Source organism: Halichoerus grypus, chromosome 2 (assembly GCF_964656455.1).
Source record: "Halichoerus grypus chromosome 2, mHalGry1.hap1.1, whole genome shotgun sequence".
In the NCBI taxonomy this organism is placed as follows: Eukaryota; Metazoa; Chordata; class Mammalia; order Carnivora; family Phocidae; genus Halichoerus; species Halichoerus grypus.
The window spans coordinates 125,487,527-125,507,810 of NC_135713.1; positions in this window are offsets into that span (position 1 = coordinate 125,487,527).

The following is a 20,284-nucleotide window of genomic DNA, read 5'->3' on the forward strand; positions in this document are numbered from 1 at the left end:
CCAGAGCTCCCAGGTATTGGAGCGGGGAAGCCAGGACCCAACCTGGCTTTATCCAAAAAGTAAAGAAGACCCTTTATCTTCGAGCAGGGACCCAACAAATGGCAGATCCAGGGAGACTCCCCTTCCTCCCCCGGGAGGATCGGCGCGGGAGCGCACCGCAGGGATCTGCTGGGTTTGGAGACTCCACACGGGGTCGGGTGCCAGAGATAGAAATGCTCAGTCACAGGCCGGATAAGCACAGAGTGGGGCCGGAGACCGGGGAGACGGGAGTGACTGACTGTTCTTCTCTGGGGGCGCACTGAGGAGCGGGGCCCCAAGTTCTCGGCTCCCCCAGGGCGGAGATTGGGAGGCCGACATTTTCACTCTCGTCCTCCAAAGCTGTACAGAAAGCTTGCAGGGAACAAAAGCTCCCGAGAGCAAACCCGAGCAGATTACTTAGCCCAGACCGGCAAGGGAGGGGCAATTCCACCTCCAGCAAAGACATTTGAGAACCACGGCAACAGGCCCCGCCCCCAGAAGATCAGCGAGAACAGCCAGCCAAGACCAAGTTTACCGATCAATGAGAACGGCAGAACTCCAGCGATAGGGGAATACTGCACATAGAATTCATGGCTTTTTTCCCATGATTCTTTAGTCTTTCGATTTTAACTTTTTTTCTCTTTCCCGTTTCAACCAATTTCCTATTTTATCAACTCTTGTTTTTAAATCTTTTTTTTCCTTTTTACAGTTACACATTCTATCTTTTCAATGTATTTAATTTTATTTTTGTATATTTATGTGTGTGTGTGTGTGTGTGTGTATGTTTTTCTTTCTTTACAATTTTTGGATGCAATTTCTTGTAACAGACCAAAATACACCCAGAATCTAGTGTATGGCTTGTTCTCTTCACCTGCCTAGTCATATTCTCTTTTTTTCTTCTTTTTATTTTCTTTTTTTGTTAAAAATCTTTTTTAATGTTCATCTTTACAGTTACAGTCTATGCTTTCAATTTATTTAATTTTATTTTTGTCTATATATAAGTTTTTCTTTCTTCACAATTTTGAGATATAGTTTCTTCTAGCAAACCAACCAAAATACACTCAGGGTATAGTGTATTGCTCTGTTCTGTTCACCTGTTTATATTCCTTTTTTTTTTTTTTCTTTTTTTGTCTTTTAATTTTCTTTTTTTTATTTTATTTTATTATGTTATGTTAGTCACCATACAGTACATCATTAGTTTTTGATGTAGTGTTCCATGATTCATTGTTTGTCTTTTAATTTTCATTTTTACAGTTACATTCTATCCTTTCATTTAATTTTATTTTTGTACGTATATAAGTTTTTCTTTCTTTACAATTTTGGGATCTAGTTTTCCAACAAATGGACTGAAATACACACAGGATCCAATATATTGTTCTATTCTGTTCACCTGTCTGATTCTTTTTTTTCTAATTTTTTTTTTCAGTTTGGGGTCTCTTCTGATTTGTTTAGTGTATATTCCTCTGGGGTTGCTGTTGCCATTTTAGTATTTTGTTCTTTCTTTCATCTATTCTTCTCTGGACAGAATGACATGACAGAAAAACTCACCTCAAAAAAGAGAACAAGAGGGGCGCCTGGGTGCCTCAGTCATTAAGCGTCTGCCTTCGGCTCAGGTCATGATCCCAGGGTCCTGGGATCCAGCCCCGCGTCGGGCTCCCTGCCCAGCGGGAAGCCTGCTTCTCCCTCTCTCGCTGTCTCTCTGTCAAATAAATAAATAAAATCTTAAAAAAAAAAAAAAAAAAAAAAGAACAAGAGGCAGTACTGACTGCCAGGGACCTAATCAATGTGGACATAAGTAAGATGTCAGAACTAGAGTTCAGAATAACAATTATAAAGATACTAGCTGGGCTTGAAAAAAGCATAGAAGACACTAGAGAATCCCTTTCTGGAGAAATAAAAGAACTATAATCTAATCAAGTCAAAATAAAAAAGGTTATTAATGAGATGTAATCAAAAATAGAGGCTCTAACTGCTAGGATAAATGAGGTAGAAGAGAGAATTAGTGATATAGAAGACAAAATGATAGAGAATAAAGAAGCTGAGAAAAAGAGAGAAACAACTATTGGATCACAAGGGGAGAATTCAAGAGATAAGTGATACCATAAAGCAAAATAATATTAGAATAACTGGGATCCCCCAAGAATAGGAAAGAGGGGGGACAGAAACTATATTGGAGCATATTATAGCAGAGAACTTCCCTAATCTGGGGAAGGAAACAGGCAGTCAAATCCAGAGGCATAGAGAACCCCCCCCACAAAATCAATAAAAATAGGTCAACACCCCAACATATAATAGTGAATCTTGCAAATTTCAGAGACAAAAAGAAAATCCTGAAAGCAGCTTGGGACAAGAGGTCTGTAACCTACAAGGGTAGAAACATTAGATTGGCAGCAGACCTATCCACACAGACCTGGCAGGCCAGAAAGGATGGCGTGATATATTCAGGGTCCTAAATGAGAAAAATATGCAGCTAGGAATACTTTATCCAGCTAGGATGTCATTCAAAATAGAAGGAGTGATAAAAAGCTTCCAGGACAAATAGAAACAAAAAGAATTTGTGATCACCAAACCAGCCCTACAAGAAATATTGAAAGGAGTCCTCTAAGCAGAGAGAGCCCAAAAGTAGCAGACCAAAAAGGAACAGAGACAATATTCAGTAACAGTCACCTTATAGGCAATACAATAGCACTAAATTCATATTTTTCAATAGTACTCTGAATGTAAATGGGCTATATGCTGCAATCAAAAGACACAGGGTATCAGACTGCATAAAAAAGCAAGACTCATCAATATGCTGTCTGCAAGAGACTCATTTTAGACTCAAAGACACCTCCAGATTTAAAGTGTGGGGGTGGAAAACCACTTATCATGTTAATGGACATCAAAAGAAAGCCAGGGTGGCAATCCCTATATCAGACAAATTAGATTTTAAACCAAAGACTGTAATAAGAAGGACACAATATCCTACTTAAAGGGTCTATCCAACAAGAAGATCTAACAATTATAAATATTTATGCCTGTAACATGGGAGTAGCCAATTATATAAGCCAATTAATACCAAAATCAAAGAAACACATCGATAATAATAGTAATAATAGTAGGGCACTTTAACAACCCCCTCACTGCAAAGGACACGTCATTTAAGCATAAGATCAACAAGGAAACAAGGATTTTGAATGACACACTGGACCACACGGACTTCACAGATATATTCAGAACATTCCATCCTAAAGCAACAGAATACACATTCTTCTCACATGCACATGGAACATTCTCCAGAATAGATCACATCCTGGGTCACAAATCAGATCTCAACTGGTACCAAAAGATTGGGATCATTCCCTGCATACTTTCGGACCACAATGCTTTGAAACTAGAACTCAATCACAAGACCAAATTTGGAAAGAACTCAAATACATGGAGGCTAAAGAGCATCCTACTAAAGAATGAATGAGTCAACCAGGAAATTAAAGAAGAATTTAAAAAATTCATGGAAACAAATGAAAATGAAAACACAACTCTTCAAAACCTTTGGGATGCAGCAAAGGCAGTCCTAAGAGAGAAGTATATAGCAATACAAGCCTTTCTCAAGAAACAAGAAAGGCCTCAAATATACAACCTAACCTTACACCTAAAGGAGCTGGAGAAAGAACAGCAAATAAAACCTAAATCGAGCAGAAGAGAATTAATAAAGATCAGAGCAGAAATCAATGAAATAGAAACCAAAAGAACCGTAGAATAGATCGATGAAACTAGGAGCTGGTTCTTTGAAAGAATTAATAAGATTGATAAACCCCTGGCCAGACTTATCAAAAAGAAAAGAGAAAGGACCCAAATAAATAAAATCATGAATAAAAGAGGAGAGATCACAACCAACACCAAAGAATTACAAACAATTTTAAGAACATATTATGAGCAACTATATACCAACAAACAGGCAATCTGGAAGAAATGGATGCATTCCTAGAGACATATAAACTACCAAAACTGAAACATGGAGAAATAGAAAACCTGAACAGACCCATAACCAGCAAGGAAACTGAAGTAGTCATCAAAAATCTCCCAACAAACAAGAGTCCAGGGCCAGATGGCTTCCCAGGGGAATTCTACCAAACATTTAAAGAAGAATTGATACATATTCTTCTGAAGCAGTTTCAAAAAATAGAAATGGAAGGAAAACTTCCAAACTCTTTCAATGAGGCCAGCATTACCTTGATCCCCAAACCAAAGACCCCACCAAAAAGGAGAATTACAGACCAATATCCCTGATGAACATGGATGCAAAAATTCTCACCAAGATACTAGCCAAGAAGATCCAACAGCACTTAAAAGGATTATTCACCACGACCAAGTGGGATTTATTCCTGGGCTGCAAGGGTGGTTCAGTATCTGCAAATCAATGTGATACACTACATAAATAAAAGAAAGGACAAGAACCATATGATCCTCTCAATAGAAGCAGAAAAAGCATTTGACAAAGTATAGCATCCTTTTTTGATTAAAACTCTTCAGTGTAGGGACAGAGGGAACATACCTCAATATCATAAAAGCCATCTATGAAAAGTCCACAGCAAATATCATTCTCAATGGGGAAAAACTGAGAGCTTTTCCCCTAAGGTCAGGAACATGGCAGGGATGTCCATTATCACCACTGCTGTTCAACATATTACTAGAAGTCTTAACCTCAGCAATCAGACAACAAATAGAAATAAAAGGCATCTGAATCAACAAAGAAGAAGTCAAAGTCTCACTCTTTGCAGATGACAGGATACTCTACGTGGAAAACCCAAAGACTCCACCCCAAAATTACTAGAACTCATACAGGAATTCAGCAAAGCGGCAGGATAGAAAATCAATGCACAGAAATCAGTTGTATTTCTATATACTAACAATGAGACAGAAGAAAGAGAAATTAAGGAGTTGATCCCATTTAAAATTGCACCAAAAACCATAAGATACCTAGGAATAAACCTAACCAAAGAGGCAAAGAATCTGTACTCAGAGAACTATAGAACACTCATGAAAGAAATTGAGGAAGACACAAAGAAATGGAAAAATGTTCCATGCTCATGGATTGGGAGAACAGATATTGTTAAAATATCTATGCTACCTACCTATAGAGCAGTCTATACATTCAATGCAATCCCTATCAAAATACCATCAACTTCTTTCAAAGAGCTGGAACAAATAATCCTACAATTTGTATGGAACCAGAAAAGACCCCGAATAGCCAAAGGAATGTTGAAAAAGAAAACCAAAACTTGGGGCATCACAATTCTGGACTTCAAGCTCTATTATGAAGCTGTAATCATCAAGACAGTGTGGTACTGGCACAAAAACAGACACATAGATCAATGGAACAGAATAGAGAACCCAGATATGGACCTTCAACTCTATGGTCAACTAATCTTCAACAAAGCAGGAAAGAATATCCAACAGAAAAAGGACAGTCTCTTCAACAAATGGTGTTGGGAAAATTGGACAGCCACATGCAGAAGAATGAAACTGGACCATTTCCTTACACCACACACAAAAATAGACTCAAAATGGATGAAAGACCTAAATGTGAGACAAGAATCCATCAAAATCCTAGAGAAGAACACAGGCAGCAACCTCTGTGATCTCAGCCACAGCAACTTCTTGATAGACATGTCTTGAAAGGGAACAAAGGCAAAAATGAACTATTGGGACTTCATCAAGATAAAAAGCTTTTGCACAGCAAAGGAAACAATTGACAAAACCAAAAGACAACCCACAAATGGGAAAACATACTTGCAAATGTCTTATCAAATAAAGGGCTAGTATCCAAAATCTATAAAGAAATTATCAAATTCAACACCCAAAGTACAAATAATCCAAACAAGAAATGGGCAGACAACATGAACAGACATTTCTGCAAAGAAGACATACAAATGGCCAACAGACACATGAAAAAATGCTCAACATCCCTCAGTATCAGGGAAATACAAATCAAAACCACAATGAGATACCACCTCACACTGGTCAGAATGGCTAAATTAACAAGTCAGGAAACAACAGATGTTGGTGAGGATGCAGAGAAAGGGGAACATTCTTACACTGTTGGTGGGAATGCAACTGGTGCAGCCACTCTGGAAAACAGTATGGAGGTTCCTCAAAAAGTTGAAAATAGAGCTACCATATGATCCAGCAATTGCACTCCTGGGTATTTACCACAAAGATACAAATGTAGTGATCTAAAGAGGCAACTGTACCCCAATGTTTATAGCAGCAATGTCCATAATAGCCAAACTATGGAAAGAGGCCAGATGTCCATAGACAGATGAATGGATAAAGAAGATGTGATACACACACATACACACACACACACACACACACACACACACACGCACAATGGAATACTACTCAGCCATCAAAAAATGAAATCTTTGTGACGATGTGGATGGAACTAGAGGGTATTATGCTAAGCGAAATAAGTTAATCAGAGAAAGACAATTATCATATGATCTCACTCGTATGTGGAATTTAAGAAACAAAACAGAGGATCATAGGGGAAGAGAGGAAAAAATAAAACAAGACGAAACCAGAGAGGGAGACAAGCCATAAGAGACACTTAATCATAGGAAACAAACTGAGGGTTGTTGGATGGGAGGGGGTGGGGGGATGGGGTAACTGGGTGACAGGCATTAAGGAGGGCACTTGATGTAATGAGCACTGGATGTTATATAAGACCGATGAATCACCTCATCCTACCTCTGAATACCTTATATGTTCATTAATTGAATTTAAATTTAAAAAGATCTAAAAGTAAAAACTGAACCCATACAAATATGAGTAAAAAAAAAAAATTTTTTTTTAATTTAAAAAAAAACCATGGGGGAATATCCAGCATCATTGAAAAAAGTAGGAAAAATTTTCCTTACTGTGACTCAAAATCCAGAAGCAATTAAAGAAAAAAATTTTGACTACAACAAAGTCAAACTTCTTTTTTTTTTTTAAAGATTTTATTTATTTATTTGACAGGGAGAGACACAGTGAGAGAGGGAACACAAGCAGGGGGAGCGGGAGAGGGAGAAGCAGGCTTCCCGCGGAGCAGGGAGCCCGATGCGGGGCTCGATCCTAGGACCCTGGGATCATGACCTGAGCCGAAGGCAGATGCTTAACGACTGAGCCACCCAGGCGCCCCCAAAGTCAAACTTCTATAGGACAAAAAGTCAAGAGCTCCTGTATACTAGCACTAATCAATTGTAATATATAAAAGGAAAAGAAATATCAGTACCATAATGTATCTTGGGATATACCTAATAAGGCATGTGCAAAAAACAGTACAACTCTAAGACTTAAATGGATGAAAAAGTGAACCCAAGTATAAACTACAGACTATAACAAATGTCCCACTCTGGAGGGGGATGTTCATAGTGGGGGAGGCTGTACATGTATGGGGGCAGGGGTTACATGGGAAACCTCTGTGCTTCCCCCTCAATTTTGCTAGGAAAAAAATTGCTATTAAAAACAGTCTCAAAAAAAATGGTCTTGGGGTGCCTGGGTGGCTCAGATGGCTAAGCGTCTGCCTTCAGCTCAGGTCATGATCTCTAGGTGCTGGAATTGAGCCCTGCGTCTGGCTCCCAGCTCAGCGGGGAGTCTGCGTCTCCCTCTCCCTCTGCCTCTCCCCATGCTTGTGCTCTCTCTGTCTCTCTCTCTCTCTCTCTCTCAAATGAGTAAATAGAATCTTTTAAAAATAAAAAACAAAATTTAATGGCCTCAATACATATTTTATTTTTAAAAATTTAAGTATACAAATATAGTAAAAAACAAGTTTAAAAAACAACAAAGGAAGAGCTTACCCTACCAATTATCAAAGCACAAACATATAAAACTACAGGAATGACTCCTGTTTGCATCAGAGTAAGGACAGGCAAATAGAGCAGAAAAATGTAACTGAGAGTCCAGAAATGGATCTATGTGCATATAAGAGGCATTTCAACTCAGAGGTAGGAAATTGGACCTCAGTAATGGTATTGAGACAATTGATTCTCCATGTGGGGAAAAAATAATGTCCCCATACATTGTTTTCAAAAAATAAATTTCAGATTGATCAAAGACCTAAACAGTAAAAAAAAAAAAGACAAAAGTCAAAGCTTTAGAAGAAAATGTGAAGTTAGAGAAAGCCTTCTTAAATCACAGATATATACATAAATTTAAAATGATACATTTGACTAAATAAAAATTGCAAGTAGGAATATGGCAACAACAACAAAAGAACACAAACCATCATACTGCATACTAGAAAGTACATCTGTCATTTATCTAACAAAGTATCCAGCCTACATAAAGATCTCCTAGGAAAAAGATAACCCAATAGAAAAAAATGGATAGACAGGTAATTGACTGACAGAAAAACCACAGAGACAGTAACATGAAAATATGTTATCTGTCCCCTGCCTGTTCCAACTTATGGTGGCTATTGACATTCCTTGTCTTACGGCCCCTGTGGCCCCACTGCCTTCTCTCCTGTGTACAAATATCTCCCTCTGTCTCATACACTTTGCACCTGCATTTTGGAGCACACCCAGATAATCCGGGATACTCTCCCCACCTCCAGATCTTTAATTTGATCACATTGTTTGCCATCAAAAGTCATATTCATCCCTTTGTCAAAAAGGTAATTGTCACAGTCTTCAGGGATTAGGATGTACTTATCCTTGAGGGAGGAGGAGGGCATAATTCAACCTACCACAGGCCAGTTGACCCCAGTTCCCTTGGTGTGTAGAGTGAGGTTAGTCTTAACTACCCAATGGGGTTGTTGTGATAACTGAATGAGTTAATCCATGTAAAGCACTTAGAACAATGCCCAGCTCAAGAAATAGTACTTCTTACTACTAGTAGTAGAGTAGTGATACTGAAGGACTTTTTGAAGTAAGACACAAAGAAGCCCAAACTAAAAAAAGAAAAGGTTGATTTTCTAAACTCAACTCCATTAACATTTAAATTATCGATGTGATAAAGAACTCTACAACTTAAATGAAAAGATAAACTTCAGACTGGAAGAAGATATTTGCAATGCACTAATGAAAGATTAGAATCTACTATGTAGAAAGAACGCCTATAAATCAAGAAGAAAAAGACAACACTATGAAAAAAAAAAAAGGCAACAGATAAAAACAGGCAGTTCACAGAAAGGAAATGTAAATGGCCAATAAATATAAAGTGATCTTTAACCTAATCAGGGAAGTGAATTTAAAACTACAGTGAAATATCATTTCGCGTCTATCAGGTTGGTAAAAACCTAACAAAGTCTAATAACGTAGCAATTACTGACAAGGACAGAGAGCGATGAGAAAAGCATAGACCATTACAGCTGATGTGGAGATCAATCCAAGCAGGATATTCATCAGCGTTTATACCACATTTCATCAAATCTAAAATACCACTGATTATAAGATGCATCGTTATTTTGTGTATCAATAAAAGAACACTGAAATAATTGTAAGACATCATGGATTTCAGAGATGTTAAAATGAGAAAAAAGGTCTATCTTAGACTGTGTGAAATATACTAGTGAAAAAAATTGGAAATAAACTTCATGTTTATTCATCACAAAATGGCTCAACAAAATGCACGCTATACATTCATCCGATGAAATTCTTATTACAGCTAAAAGGAACAGATCACAAAAAAGAGCTATTACTGAATAAAAATATCAAGATGCAGAATCATATCATACAGTCTAACATTTATATTCACATGTGTGTGCACACGTGCTCACACACACACGAAATCACATCAAACTTTGTTTAATTACCTTTTGTGGTAGAAGGGTTACATCAATACCTCAAGTTTTCCTACTTCCGTGCATCAATGCCCTTTGTCATGCCTACCCATACTGACTTTGGGCTTAGCTACATGGCTTGGTTTGACCAATACGGCAGTAGAAAACTTGACACAAGCCAAAGCTTGAATGAATACTTAAAGCATTGCCTTATAGACCCTCCCAGCTAGACAAAAGGGAATCTAGGACTCTTAAGAACATTGTCTGACATGGCCAGAGTAAGTAAGTAAGCCTAGAAAAGATGAAGTTTTTTAAAAATGATGGGTGTGCCTTTTGGAAAATGGAGTGAAATGGCATCAGACACATTCAAAAATCCACAAAGTTTTTGAGGCTGTTGTTTTGTCTTCAGCACCCCCAGGCTGGAAAGAAATTATTCAAAATGTAAAATGGCCTGCAGACAAGTAAAAGGCTGAGAAATTACACAAAGGGCATATTTCTTCTTCAGGCATGGCCACAGAGGACTGTGGAAAAGGAAGAACATCTCAGAGGGTGGTGCCCAGGGCCTGGAAGATAATGCACTAGGAAGCCACTCCAGGTGAGCAGAATTAGGCGCTAATCAAGGGACATTGACCACCTCTGAAGTAGCAGGTACCTGGAGGTGAAATCCTGACAAAAATAGAGAAACCTAGTTAGGGCTCCTGGGTGGCTCAGTCAGTTAAGCATCCAACTCTTGATCTCAGCTCAGGTCTTGATCTCAGCTCAGGTCTTGATCTCAGGGTCTCGAGTTCAAGCCCCATGGTGGGCATGAAGCTTACTTTAAAAAAAAGAGAAGAGAGAGAGAGAGAAACCTATCAACATTCTTCCAGCTTGATTTTAGAAGTGCTATGGACAGGGACGCAAGACACCTCCCATTCTTTCCCTTCTAAATGGGAGTGTCCACCGCAGCTGTCCTGTTCCTGTCCCACCATTGTATTCGAGGCAGGGGGGCAGTCATTTGTCTTTTTAGTTCAGAGGTCCCTGCATTCAGGGAGCTACACGCAGATCTTATGTAGATCATGAGATCCTACACTCCAACCACGATGACATGACTGGAAAATCTTTTATGGATCCTGGAATGGGGGAGAGCCTACTTTGCACAAAGGATTCGTGTGATTAATTGTGGCCGAAGCGTGCACTATGGTAGACTGATGGCATTCATGGCCCCAGTGCTTCATGTCTCCCTGTATCTGTGCCTTTTCGTGGTGTCCTCTCACACTGACACTGGACTTGGTTTAGCCCAACGAGACAATAGCAAACCAGACAAAAGCAGAGTCTTCAAAAAGGACCTGTATGTTTCCATCTCCTTCCTGGGACTCTCACACTGAGAACATGCCTAGAATACCCTCGTGGAAGAATAAGTGGAGGAGAGCAAAGTCGTTCCAGGGCAGGCCACCCAGATCAAGCAAACCACCACCATCTTGCCAGGTGAGCACCAGCTTAGTCCCAATCCCACAAACTCCCAGACCACCTGTACACTCATGGATAAACGGTGGCTGCTGCAAACTACTAAGTTGTAGTATGATATGTTAAGGAACAGGATGGTATGCAAAGGACTTGAGCCTTACCTGTAATTTTTCTTAAAAAAAAAGTGACAGGGGCACCTTGGTGGCTCAGTGGGGTAAACATCTGCCTTTGGCTCAAGTCATGATCCTAGGGTTCTGGGATTGAGACCCACGTCGGGCTCCCTGCTCAGCGGGGAGTCTGCTTCTCCCTTTCCTTCTGTGCTCGCTCACTCACTCACTCTCTCTCAAATAAATAAGATCTCAAAAAAAAATTTTTTTAAGAAAGATGACAAATAATAAGATATAGATTCATTATTTGTGTAATTAAAGAGTTGAAATGATTGGGGTGCCTGGGTGGCTCAGTCAGTTAAGCGGCTGCCTTTGGCTCAGGTCATGATCCCAGTGTTCTGGGATCAAGCCCCGTATCGGGCTCCCTCTTCAGCTGGAGGCCTGCTTCTCCCTCTCCCACTTCCCCTGCTTGTGTTCCCTCTCTCACTGTCTCTCTGTCAAATAAATAAGTAAAATGTTTAAAAAAAAAAAGAGTTGAAATGTTCATGTCTGAATATTCTAAGATCAGAAATTTTAACTCTTAGCATCCACTCAGAACCAAAAAGCACCCAAAGATACTGTGCCTCCCTACCACACCTCCCCACAGACTAATATGTAACTCTCAAAAAAAAAATAGACATGAAGAGACATTCCATCAAAAAGGATATACAGCTAGCAAATAAGCACATGAAAAAAATGTTCAACACCATCCCTATGTGTCATGAGGGAGACACGTAGAAAGACCACTGTGAGTTCACTACACCTGCTAGAACAGTAACATAAATGGTAACATTGCCAAATGCTGACCAGGAGGTAGGGAAATTCTACCTCTCATAGGTTGCTGGTGGGAGCATGAAATGGTAGAGACACTCTGGAAAGTCGTTTGGCAGTTACTTTTTATGAACTATAAATATATTAGGGGCACTTGCGGTAAGCATCACAGAGTTATCAAATCACTATGTTGTACACCCAAAATCAACGTAACATTGTGTGTCAACTACACTTCAAGAATCATATGAGTATATACTTTGAGAAATATACTCATCCCATGACTCAGCCATCACATCTGACCCAGAAATCCTAAATAAAAACTTATATCCAGGGCGCCTGGGTGGCTCAGTTGGTTAAGCGACTGCCTTCGGCTCAGGTCATGATCCTGGAGTCCCGGGATCGAGTCCCGCATCGGGCTCCCTGCTCGGCAGGGAGTCTGCTCCTCCCTCTGACCGTCCCCCCTCTCATGTGCTCTCTCTCTCTCATTCTCTCTCTCTCAAATAAATAAATAAAATCTTTAAAAAAAAAAAAAAGTCTCTTAAAAACTTATATCCAAACAATGCTTATACATGATTGCTCATAGCACATTATAAAAACCAAAAATTGGAACACCAAAACCTCCCTTAATAGATAAATGGTTAAACCATGATACATCCACAGCATGGAACACTATTCATCAATGAAAATAAAGCACCTATTGACACACACAACTTCAATGCATCTCAGGGGCATTATGCAGCATGAAAAAAGCCAGTCTCAAAACGTCACTGTAAGATATATAATTATGTATAAATGAGATTCTATTTACATTACATTGGCAAAATGACAAAATTATAGAGATGGAAAACAGACTAGTAATTACCAAGGTTAAGGATGGTTGAGGGAAGGGGGAATGGGTTTGACTACAAAGGCAAGAGGGAAATTTTTCCGCAATAGAATAGTTCTGTATCCCAAATGCAGTGGGAATGACACAAGTCTATACAAGTGATAAAATGACAGAACCATATAGACACAATGTATCAATGCCAGTTTCCTGATTTTAACACTGTACCATAATTAGGTATGATGTAACCATTGGGGGAAACTGAGGGAGGGGTCCACAGGACCTCTCTGCAGTATCTTAGCAACTTCCTGTGAATCCATAATTATTTCAAAATAAAAAGCCTTAAAAATAATAATTTTAGAAATATTAAACTAGGGGCACCTGGGTGGCTCAGTCGTTAAGCATCTGCCTTCGGCTCAGGTCATGATCCCAGAGTCCTGGGATCAAGCCCTGCATCAGGCTCCCTGCTCAGCGGGAAGCCTGCTTCTCCCTCTCTCACTCCCCCTGCTTGTGTTCCCTCTCTCGCTGTGTCTCTCTCTGTCAAATAAATAAAATCTTTAAAAAAAAAAAATATTAAACTATAACATTAAAATTACATATATCCTAAAATAGCTTCTTTCTAGATTTTCTGATTGCAGAACTAGAGACTATGTCATCAGAAATGAACTGGCCATTTTGGGGGGTCCCTGCTGGGCTGGGTGGTAGTCAGGGCACACGTTCATTCAGGCTTACATGATAAGCTGCGCAGGCAGCTTCTAGATCAGTATTTGTCCAACCATAGGTTGAGGTCTATTTGTGAACTGAGAAAGACAGTGGCTAGCAACCAGCACTGATTTTGAACGAAATCTAATACAGCAGCCTAGAAAACATTAGAACGCAACAAAGGTAGTAGGGACAAGTATAATTTCTTAAAATTTTCATGAAATGTGTACACTGACTGAGTCACTACATAAAATGTATTTCTTACTGGGGATTACCGAAGATACTTTTAGAAAACACTGTCTCAGAACACCTTCCCATGGGCACAAAGAAGTGGACACAAAGAATTCTCGGCTGGACCATGGGTAAGGGAGGAACCTGGGAACTTAAACATCCATCATCAACAGGGGGATGGCTAAATATGGGGTGGTCACACCAGGGAACACCACTGTATTTGTCTTCTATTGCTGCTGTCAACCTAAATACAGAGGAAAACCAAGGCAGGCTTGAATGACCAGAAATTGAGTTTATTCAACAACAGCAGAGGAATTGCAATTTGGGCGACAGGCAGTCTGCTGAGAGTCTGGGGCCGGTTGTGTTTCTGGCAGGGAATGCAGAAGCGGGAGGGGGTGGGGGAGTACAGCCAGAGTCCACACAGTAAGTTCCTTGGCTCGAGGATGGGGAGGGATTCTTGTCAGATGTTCTTCAGCCAAGCATTTACGGGAATCAGTCTCTTAGTTCTTAAGTCCCACTCTGAGGGCGCATGCGTGAAATACTCCATTTCTATTCACTGGTTCTAGATTAAAGTCCTTTCACGGTGCCTTAACAAATTACTACAAACTTAGTGACTTTAAAACACAAATGTATTCTCTTACAGTATTTTCCAGAAACCAGAAGTCCAATACAGGTTTCAGCAGACTGAACCCAAGTGTCTGCAGGCTGCGTTCCCTTCTGGAGGCTCTCGGGGAGAACCCACCCCCTGTTCAGTCAGGGTGCCCACAGAATTCCGTTCCCTGCACTTGTTCACAGAGATTCCTTTTCTTGCTGGCTTAAGACTAAGGACTAGTCCCAGTTTGCAGAGATCACTGCCTTCCTTGGTCCATGGTCCTCCCCTTCCTCCATCTTGAAAGCCAGCAACAGGAGGCCCTTTACACATGAGGTCTCTCTTACCTACCCTTCCTCTTCCACTGCTGAGGACTAGTGATTCAACTGGGCTCACCCTGCTGATCCAAAATAATCTCCCATCTCAAGGTCCCTGCCCTTAGTCACATCTGCAAAATCCCTTGGCTATGTAAGGGAACATATTCACAGGTTCCAGGGGTTAGGTTAGGGGATGGATGGACATTATTCTGCCTACCACAACCATGGAGCAGTTTTTAAAATGAGGTGGCCCTAGGGGCGCCTGGGTGGCTCAGTGGTTAAGCGTCTGCCTTCGGCTCAGGTCATGATCCCAGGGTCCTGGGATCAAGTCCTGCATCGGGCTCCCTGCTTGGCGGGAGGCCTGCTCCTCCCTCTCCCTCTTCTACTCCCCCCGCTTGTGTTCCTGCTCTCACTGTCTCTATCTCTGTCAAATAAATAAATAAATAAATAAATAAATAAATAAATAAAACTGGTGATTCTCTGTTGTAAACATTCTAGGATATGGCAGGCCACATAGTATCAAACAGCATAGAGCTTCAAGGTTATTCTAATTAACTAATTAATAATTAATTAATTAATTTAATAAAATAAAATGAGGTGGCCCTAGAGGTGCCTGGGTGGCTCCATCGGTTGGGTATCTGACTCTTGATTTCGGCTCAGGTCATGGTCTCAGGGTCGTAAGATCAAGCCCCAAGTAGGGCTCTGTGGTCAGTGCAGAGTCTGCTTAAGAGCTTCTCTCTCCCTTTCCCTTTGCTCCTCTCCCTTCCGTAAAGTAAAAAGTAAAATAAAATAAAATGAGGCAGACCTGTCGGTGAGGATATGGCTAGATTGCAGAGATATTTTGTTAAGTGAATGTTTGTTAAGCAAGTCATAGACTGACATATGGTGTATTACCTCTTGTGTGTTTATAAATACACACAGACACACACTACTACACACATAGACACATACAAATAAAGAGTACGGATTTTCCATGGACACACATGTATGTATATAGGCAGAATAAAGATCAGGAAGATATGTACCAGATTGAGAACCATAACAACTTCCAGGAAGGTGGGAATGGAACCGAGTTTGGGCTGGTCAAAGGAGGCTACAGCCTTATTTAGTATGGTTTTCCTTTTCAAAAATGAGACTATACTTATGCACACTTATTGGAGCAATTAAAATTATAATGTATAAGTAATACAAAATTTTTAACAAGCTACTCAATTATTCTGAGGAGCATTGTCCATTTACATTGTCCATTTAATGCAGAATACAGTAAGAGAATCAGAATTTTGTAAATTTTATTTCATATAAAAAAGGACCCAGGAAAACAGCTTCAGAAACACATTTGGCCCTCCCCTGTCTGACAGGTGTCAGCCAAAGCTAGGTATTTGGTTGCTGTGGTCCTGACACCTCAAGACGGGGCCTGAATGATCAGCCATGAGAGCAAGTCCACTCTGTCCTCTGCCAAGATAGAAACTCCTTTCATTTTCAAGGCTGTGCCCCAGTAAGATCAAATACAGCTGTGTCACGCTCCTACAGATCTCTGCCTGGCCCCAAAGCCACACTCCCACCAGAAGAGTGAAGTACATGTGTGCCCAGAGGCCTATTGATAACTCCAAGTGAGTCTGAGCCCGGGAAAGCCCCATGCCTCTCCAGAGAGAGAAATACTCAAGTACAGAACGGACATACGGAGGCAAAGAAAGGAGCTCAAGAGCACCTGATGACTTGCTGAACCCCCAGGTCCACCTACACACATACACACACACACACACACACACACACAGGGTTAAGAAAAAGCTTCATTGTCCCCAGGCCCTGGACCCACAGTAAATGGCACTACATTTAATGCCCATGAGAAGGGAGAGGCCACTTTATCACTGATTCTGCAGAATCCGATTGCAGACTGTGGTCCTGAACATAACTCACAGGTTTCTACCAAGGCAGCTGCAGATCAAGCATCAAGAGGAGGCCCAGGACCAGATAAGGGCAGTGACCCCAGACCCCAAAGGTGACAGTGCAATGTACCCCATTTGTTCCACTCTCCCATCCCAGACCCCTAATGCCTGCTGTCTCTCAGCCTCTCCAGTCCAGTAGCTTAATGTGGATCATCTGTTCTCAGCCTCACCCACTCATAAGGGAAACCTCACACCCTTCCAGACCAATGGAGTTACAGATGAAGCAAAAATCCTTCCTTAAGAGACCGTTCAATGAGAAAACACACTTTAATAGGCCAATGTAGGGGTCTAGCACTAAGTCATACCAGGTATTAAGCCCCTTTACCCTATACACATGCCCTCCTGTAATTTTTTTTTCACAAACAGCTCTGCCCAGCAAGGTTTGTAAGTCATGGAGCTGGTCAGAGGCTGAGCCAGAATTCTGACCCTACATTTTTCAAAGTGTGGCACAAAATCCAAATGTTATAATGGAAAAGAAGTGAAAATTTTGACTATATAAACATTAAAATTTACCTATGCCCCCAAAAGAGAAAGCTGGAAAGCACATATAGCAACATATCCAACAAAGGACTAATTTATCAAGACTCACAAAAACCAATGAGAAAAACTCAAGAGGAAAAAGAACAGGAGGTGTGAATAGTTTACAGAAAATAAAACCCATACAACAGGCCAAATTTCCATGCCTACCTCCTTGCTGCCACTGGTTTCAGCAAGATCGCATCTACTGAAATAAAAAAATTCATATTCCCTTTGACCACGTAGGTCCACCACTAGGATGTACTCTCTGAACTTATGTGCCAAGGCTCCCCAAGAAATATATATAAAATCATTACACCATTGTCAATAAGAGCAAAGAAAAAAACCAGAACCAACCAAAGTGACCATCAAGGAGATTAATTAGAGAAAATTAGTATATTCAGACCAGAACCACTATGCAGCTATGAAAAAGGACGGCAGAGATCTGTACATACTGACAAGAAACAATCTCCAGGCTAAATTATTATCTGAAGAGGAAAAAAAGCATAGTGTAGAAAAATGTAATCCTCTTTGTGAGTTTAAAAAGACTACAGATTCATTCATACAACTATATGCCCAATTTTCCCCAAAGGGAATCCATGACAAACTCGAACAGTAGTTGTCTACAAGAAGAGGGTGGGGGGAAGGGAAGGGAAGGAAGGAAAAGAGAAAAAGAGAGAGAGAGAGGGAGGAAAGGAGGGAGGGAGGGAGAGAGGGAGGGAGGGAGGATGGACCCATTAAATACAAATACATCATTGGGTGAGCATCTGAAGGTAGAAGTGACATGAACAGCACCTTGCCTGTTTCCCGTGCTCTCTGCTGAAATCCCAGGCCATGAGCTCCCATCCAAATCACAGGATTCGCACACCCTCTCCCTGTGGTACCTCCCAGCTCACTCTCATGGTCCAGCCCCAGGCAGGACAATCACTGCCTTGCACCAATCCTGCCTAAGGGCAAAAAGGCCAAGAAAGAGCCCTCCCAAATAGTTCTGCCCCAAGTGAAGGCAGACGAAAGAGAACCTCAGCCCTCACATGGAGAAGCAAGCAGGCTTCTCCCTGGACTGAGGAACCCGCCTCCCTCCAAGCAGGTGCCTGGTACCAGAAGCCCGACCACAAAGATGAGCCTTCAGGGACAGCCCTCTACACGGGCTCTTTCAGGCAAGGTCAAGGGCCTGGTCCAAGAAGCAACATTTAAGGAGTGCCAGAGACATCCGATTTCTTGGGCTCCTTTGCTCATCTTGGGTAAATGTCAAAATCCATGCCTGAAAACCCAGTTCCCTTTAAGGACTCTGATCAGATCCTTGGGCACTTGCTTCACTCCAGTTCCACACTCTGATTGATACAAATTGATTTTTCTGGACATTACAGGTATTCGCCAAATCTCCACGCTCCCTTGTTTAGCCCCAGGCTGGAGCGGAGTCCTGGTTCTGGAGCTTAGGAGCCGTACCTGGCTGGCCTGCGTGCGACGCGTGGGGGGACTGTGATGATCACATCTGCATTTCCCACCTCAGACATGAGCCCCGAAGCAATATGTCCTGATTATGTATGCTCCCCTTGTTCTCAGCTTCTGGAGTGGTGGGGAAATCTTTCTACTCATAAAAGTTTTACTATCTCTCTCTTTAAAAAAAGGGTCCCTACCTCCTGATGCTCAAACATCATCCACCTGGACAACTTCTTTTACTCTTGGCAGCACACGCAGGTACCAGCACACAGGCCCCCGAGCTTTGAGCAGCCAGCAGGGCTCGCAGTCTGGAGAGGGCTAAGACACAGAGGAGGGGTGAGCCGGAGGGGCCTGGAGGCAGGGCTCACCACACAACCAGCGTGAGAAAGGCTTCCGGCAGCCCCAGCCCAGAATGGCAGCTTGGGTGTAAGAAGATCAAGCCCTATAAGCAAGCCCGCTCTGGAAGCTCCAGTTCCATGTCAGGGCTCACGAGCCCAGGACAGGTGCCCCTCCACTCACCAAAGCAGGACAAGGATTCTGAGGAAAATGGGGCCTTCCCAGCTGAGCCAAGCTCCGCCCTAAAGCTTGGCCCCATTGCACACAAATGTCACACTTGAGACCCCAGAGAGCCACTGGAAAACGTCAAGAGGAAAAAAATAGGTCCTGTAGCAGGCAAATCAATGTGACTATGGTAATTTTTTGAGCCAAAGAAGCTGGAAAGAGGCTGACCGAGGCCAATACAGAGCAAGAAAGGAGATAGGGGGCACAGAGGAGGAGAGCCTGGGGAGGGTGGTGGCACAGCAAACCCAGGAAGGGGACAGGCTGCAGAGCCTTGCTGTCCCCATACAGCTCCCAGCCTAGGGTCAGAGAGCATGAGGACCAACTCTCTCTGGTCACCCCAAGGTAGGGTGAACAGCCACTCTGGTTTGCCTTGGACCGACAGTTTTCCTAGACCTGAGGCTTTTGTTGTGGCTAAAATCAACTAAGTCCAGAGTAAATCTAAAAAGACTCCGTGGAGAATCCAGAAACTCAAGAGAAGCTCTCAGAGCCACTTTTCAGAGACAAACTTCTGTCACTTTTCTCTTCAGCTCTCATCATTCCAGAATTTACTCAATCACAGAGCCCAAGTCAAGTGGATCCTAGTGCAGGGCCCCATGAAATGCCTTTACCCTGGTGGCCAACCCTGCTTTACAAACTCAGTAGGCCCGCCTCCGTCTGAGACCGGGTGATGGGCGTGACACCAAGCAGAGCTCCTGGGCTCTGGATCGCTTTGGAGCCTCTGCCTTTCTGGCCCCAGGTCCCAGCCCTCACCATAGAGGAAGGAACTGAACCATCAGTGTCCTCCAGAGCTGTGACCAAGGCTTTACAGATAAAGGGTGTTGATTTAACAACAAACAACACAACAACAAAAAAGGGGGAAAAAAAACAGAGCTCTAAGAAGTTTAATATGATGGGGTGTCTGGGTGGCTCAGTGGGTTAAGCGTCTGCCTTAGGCTCAGGTCATGATCCCAGGGTCTTGGGATCGAGGCCCGCATCGGGCTCCCTGCTCAGCGGGGAGCCTGCTTCTCCCTCTCCCCCTGATTGTGCTCTCTCT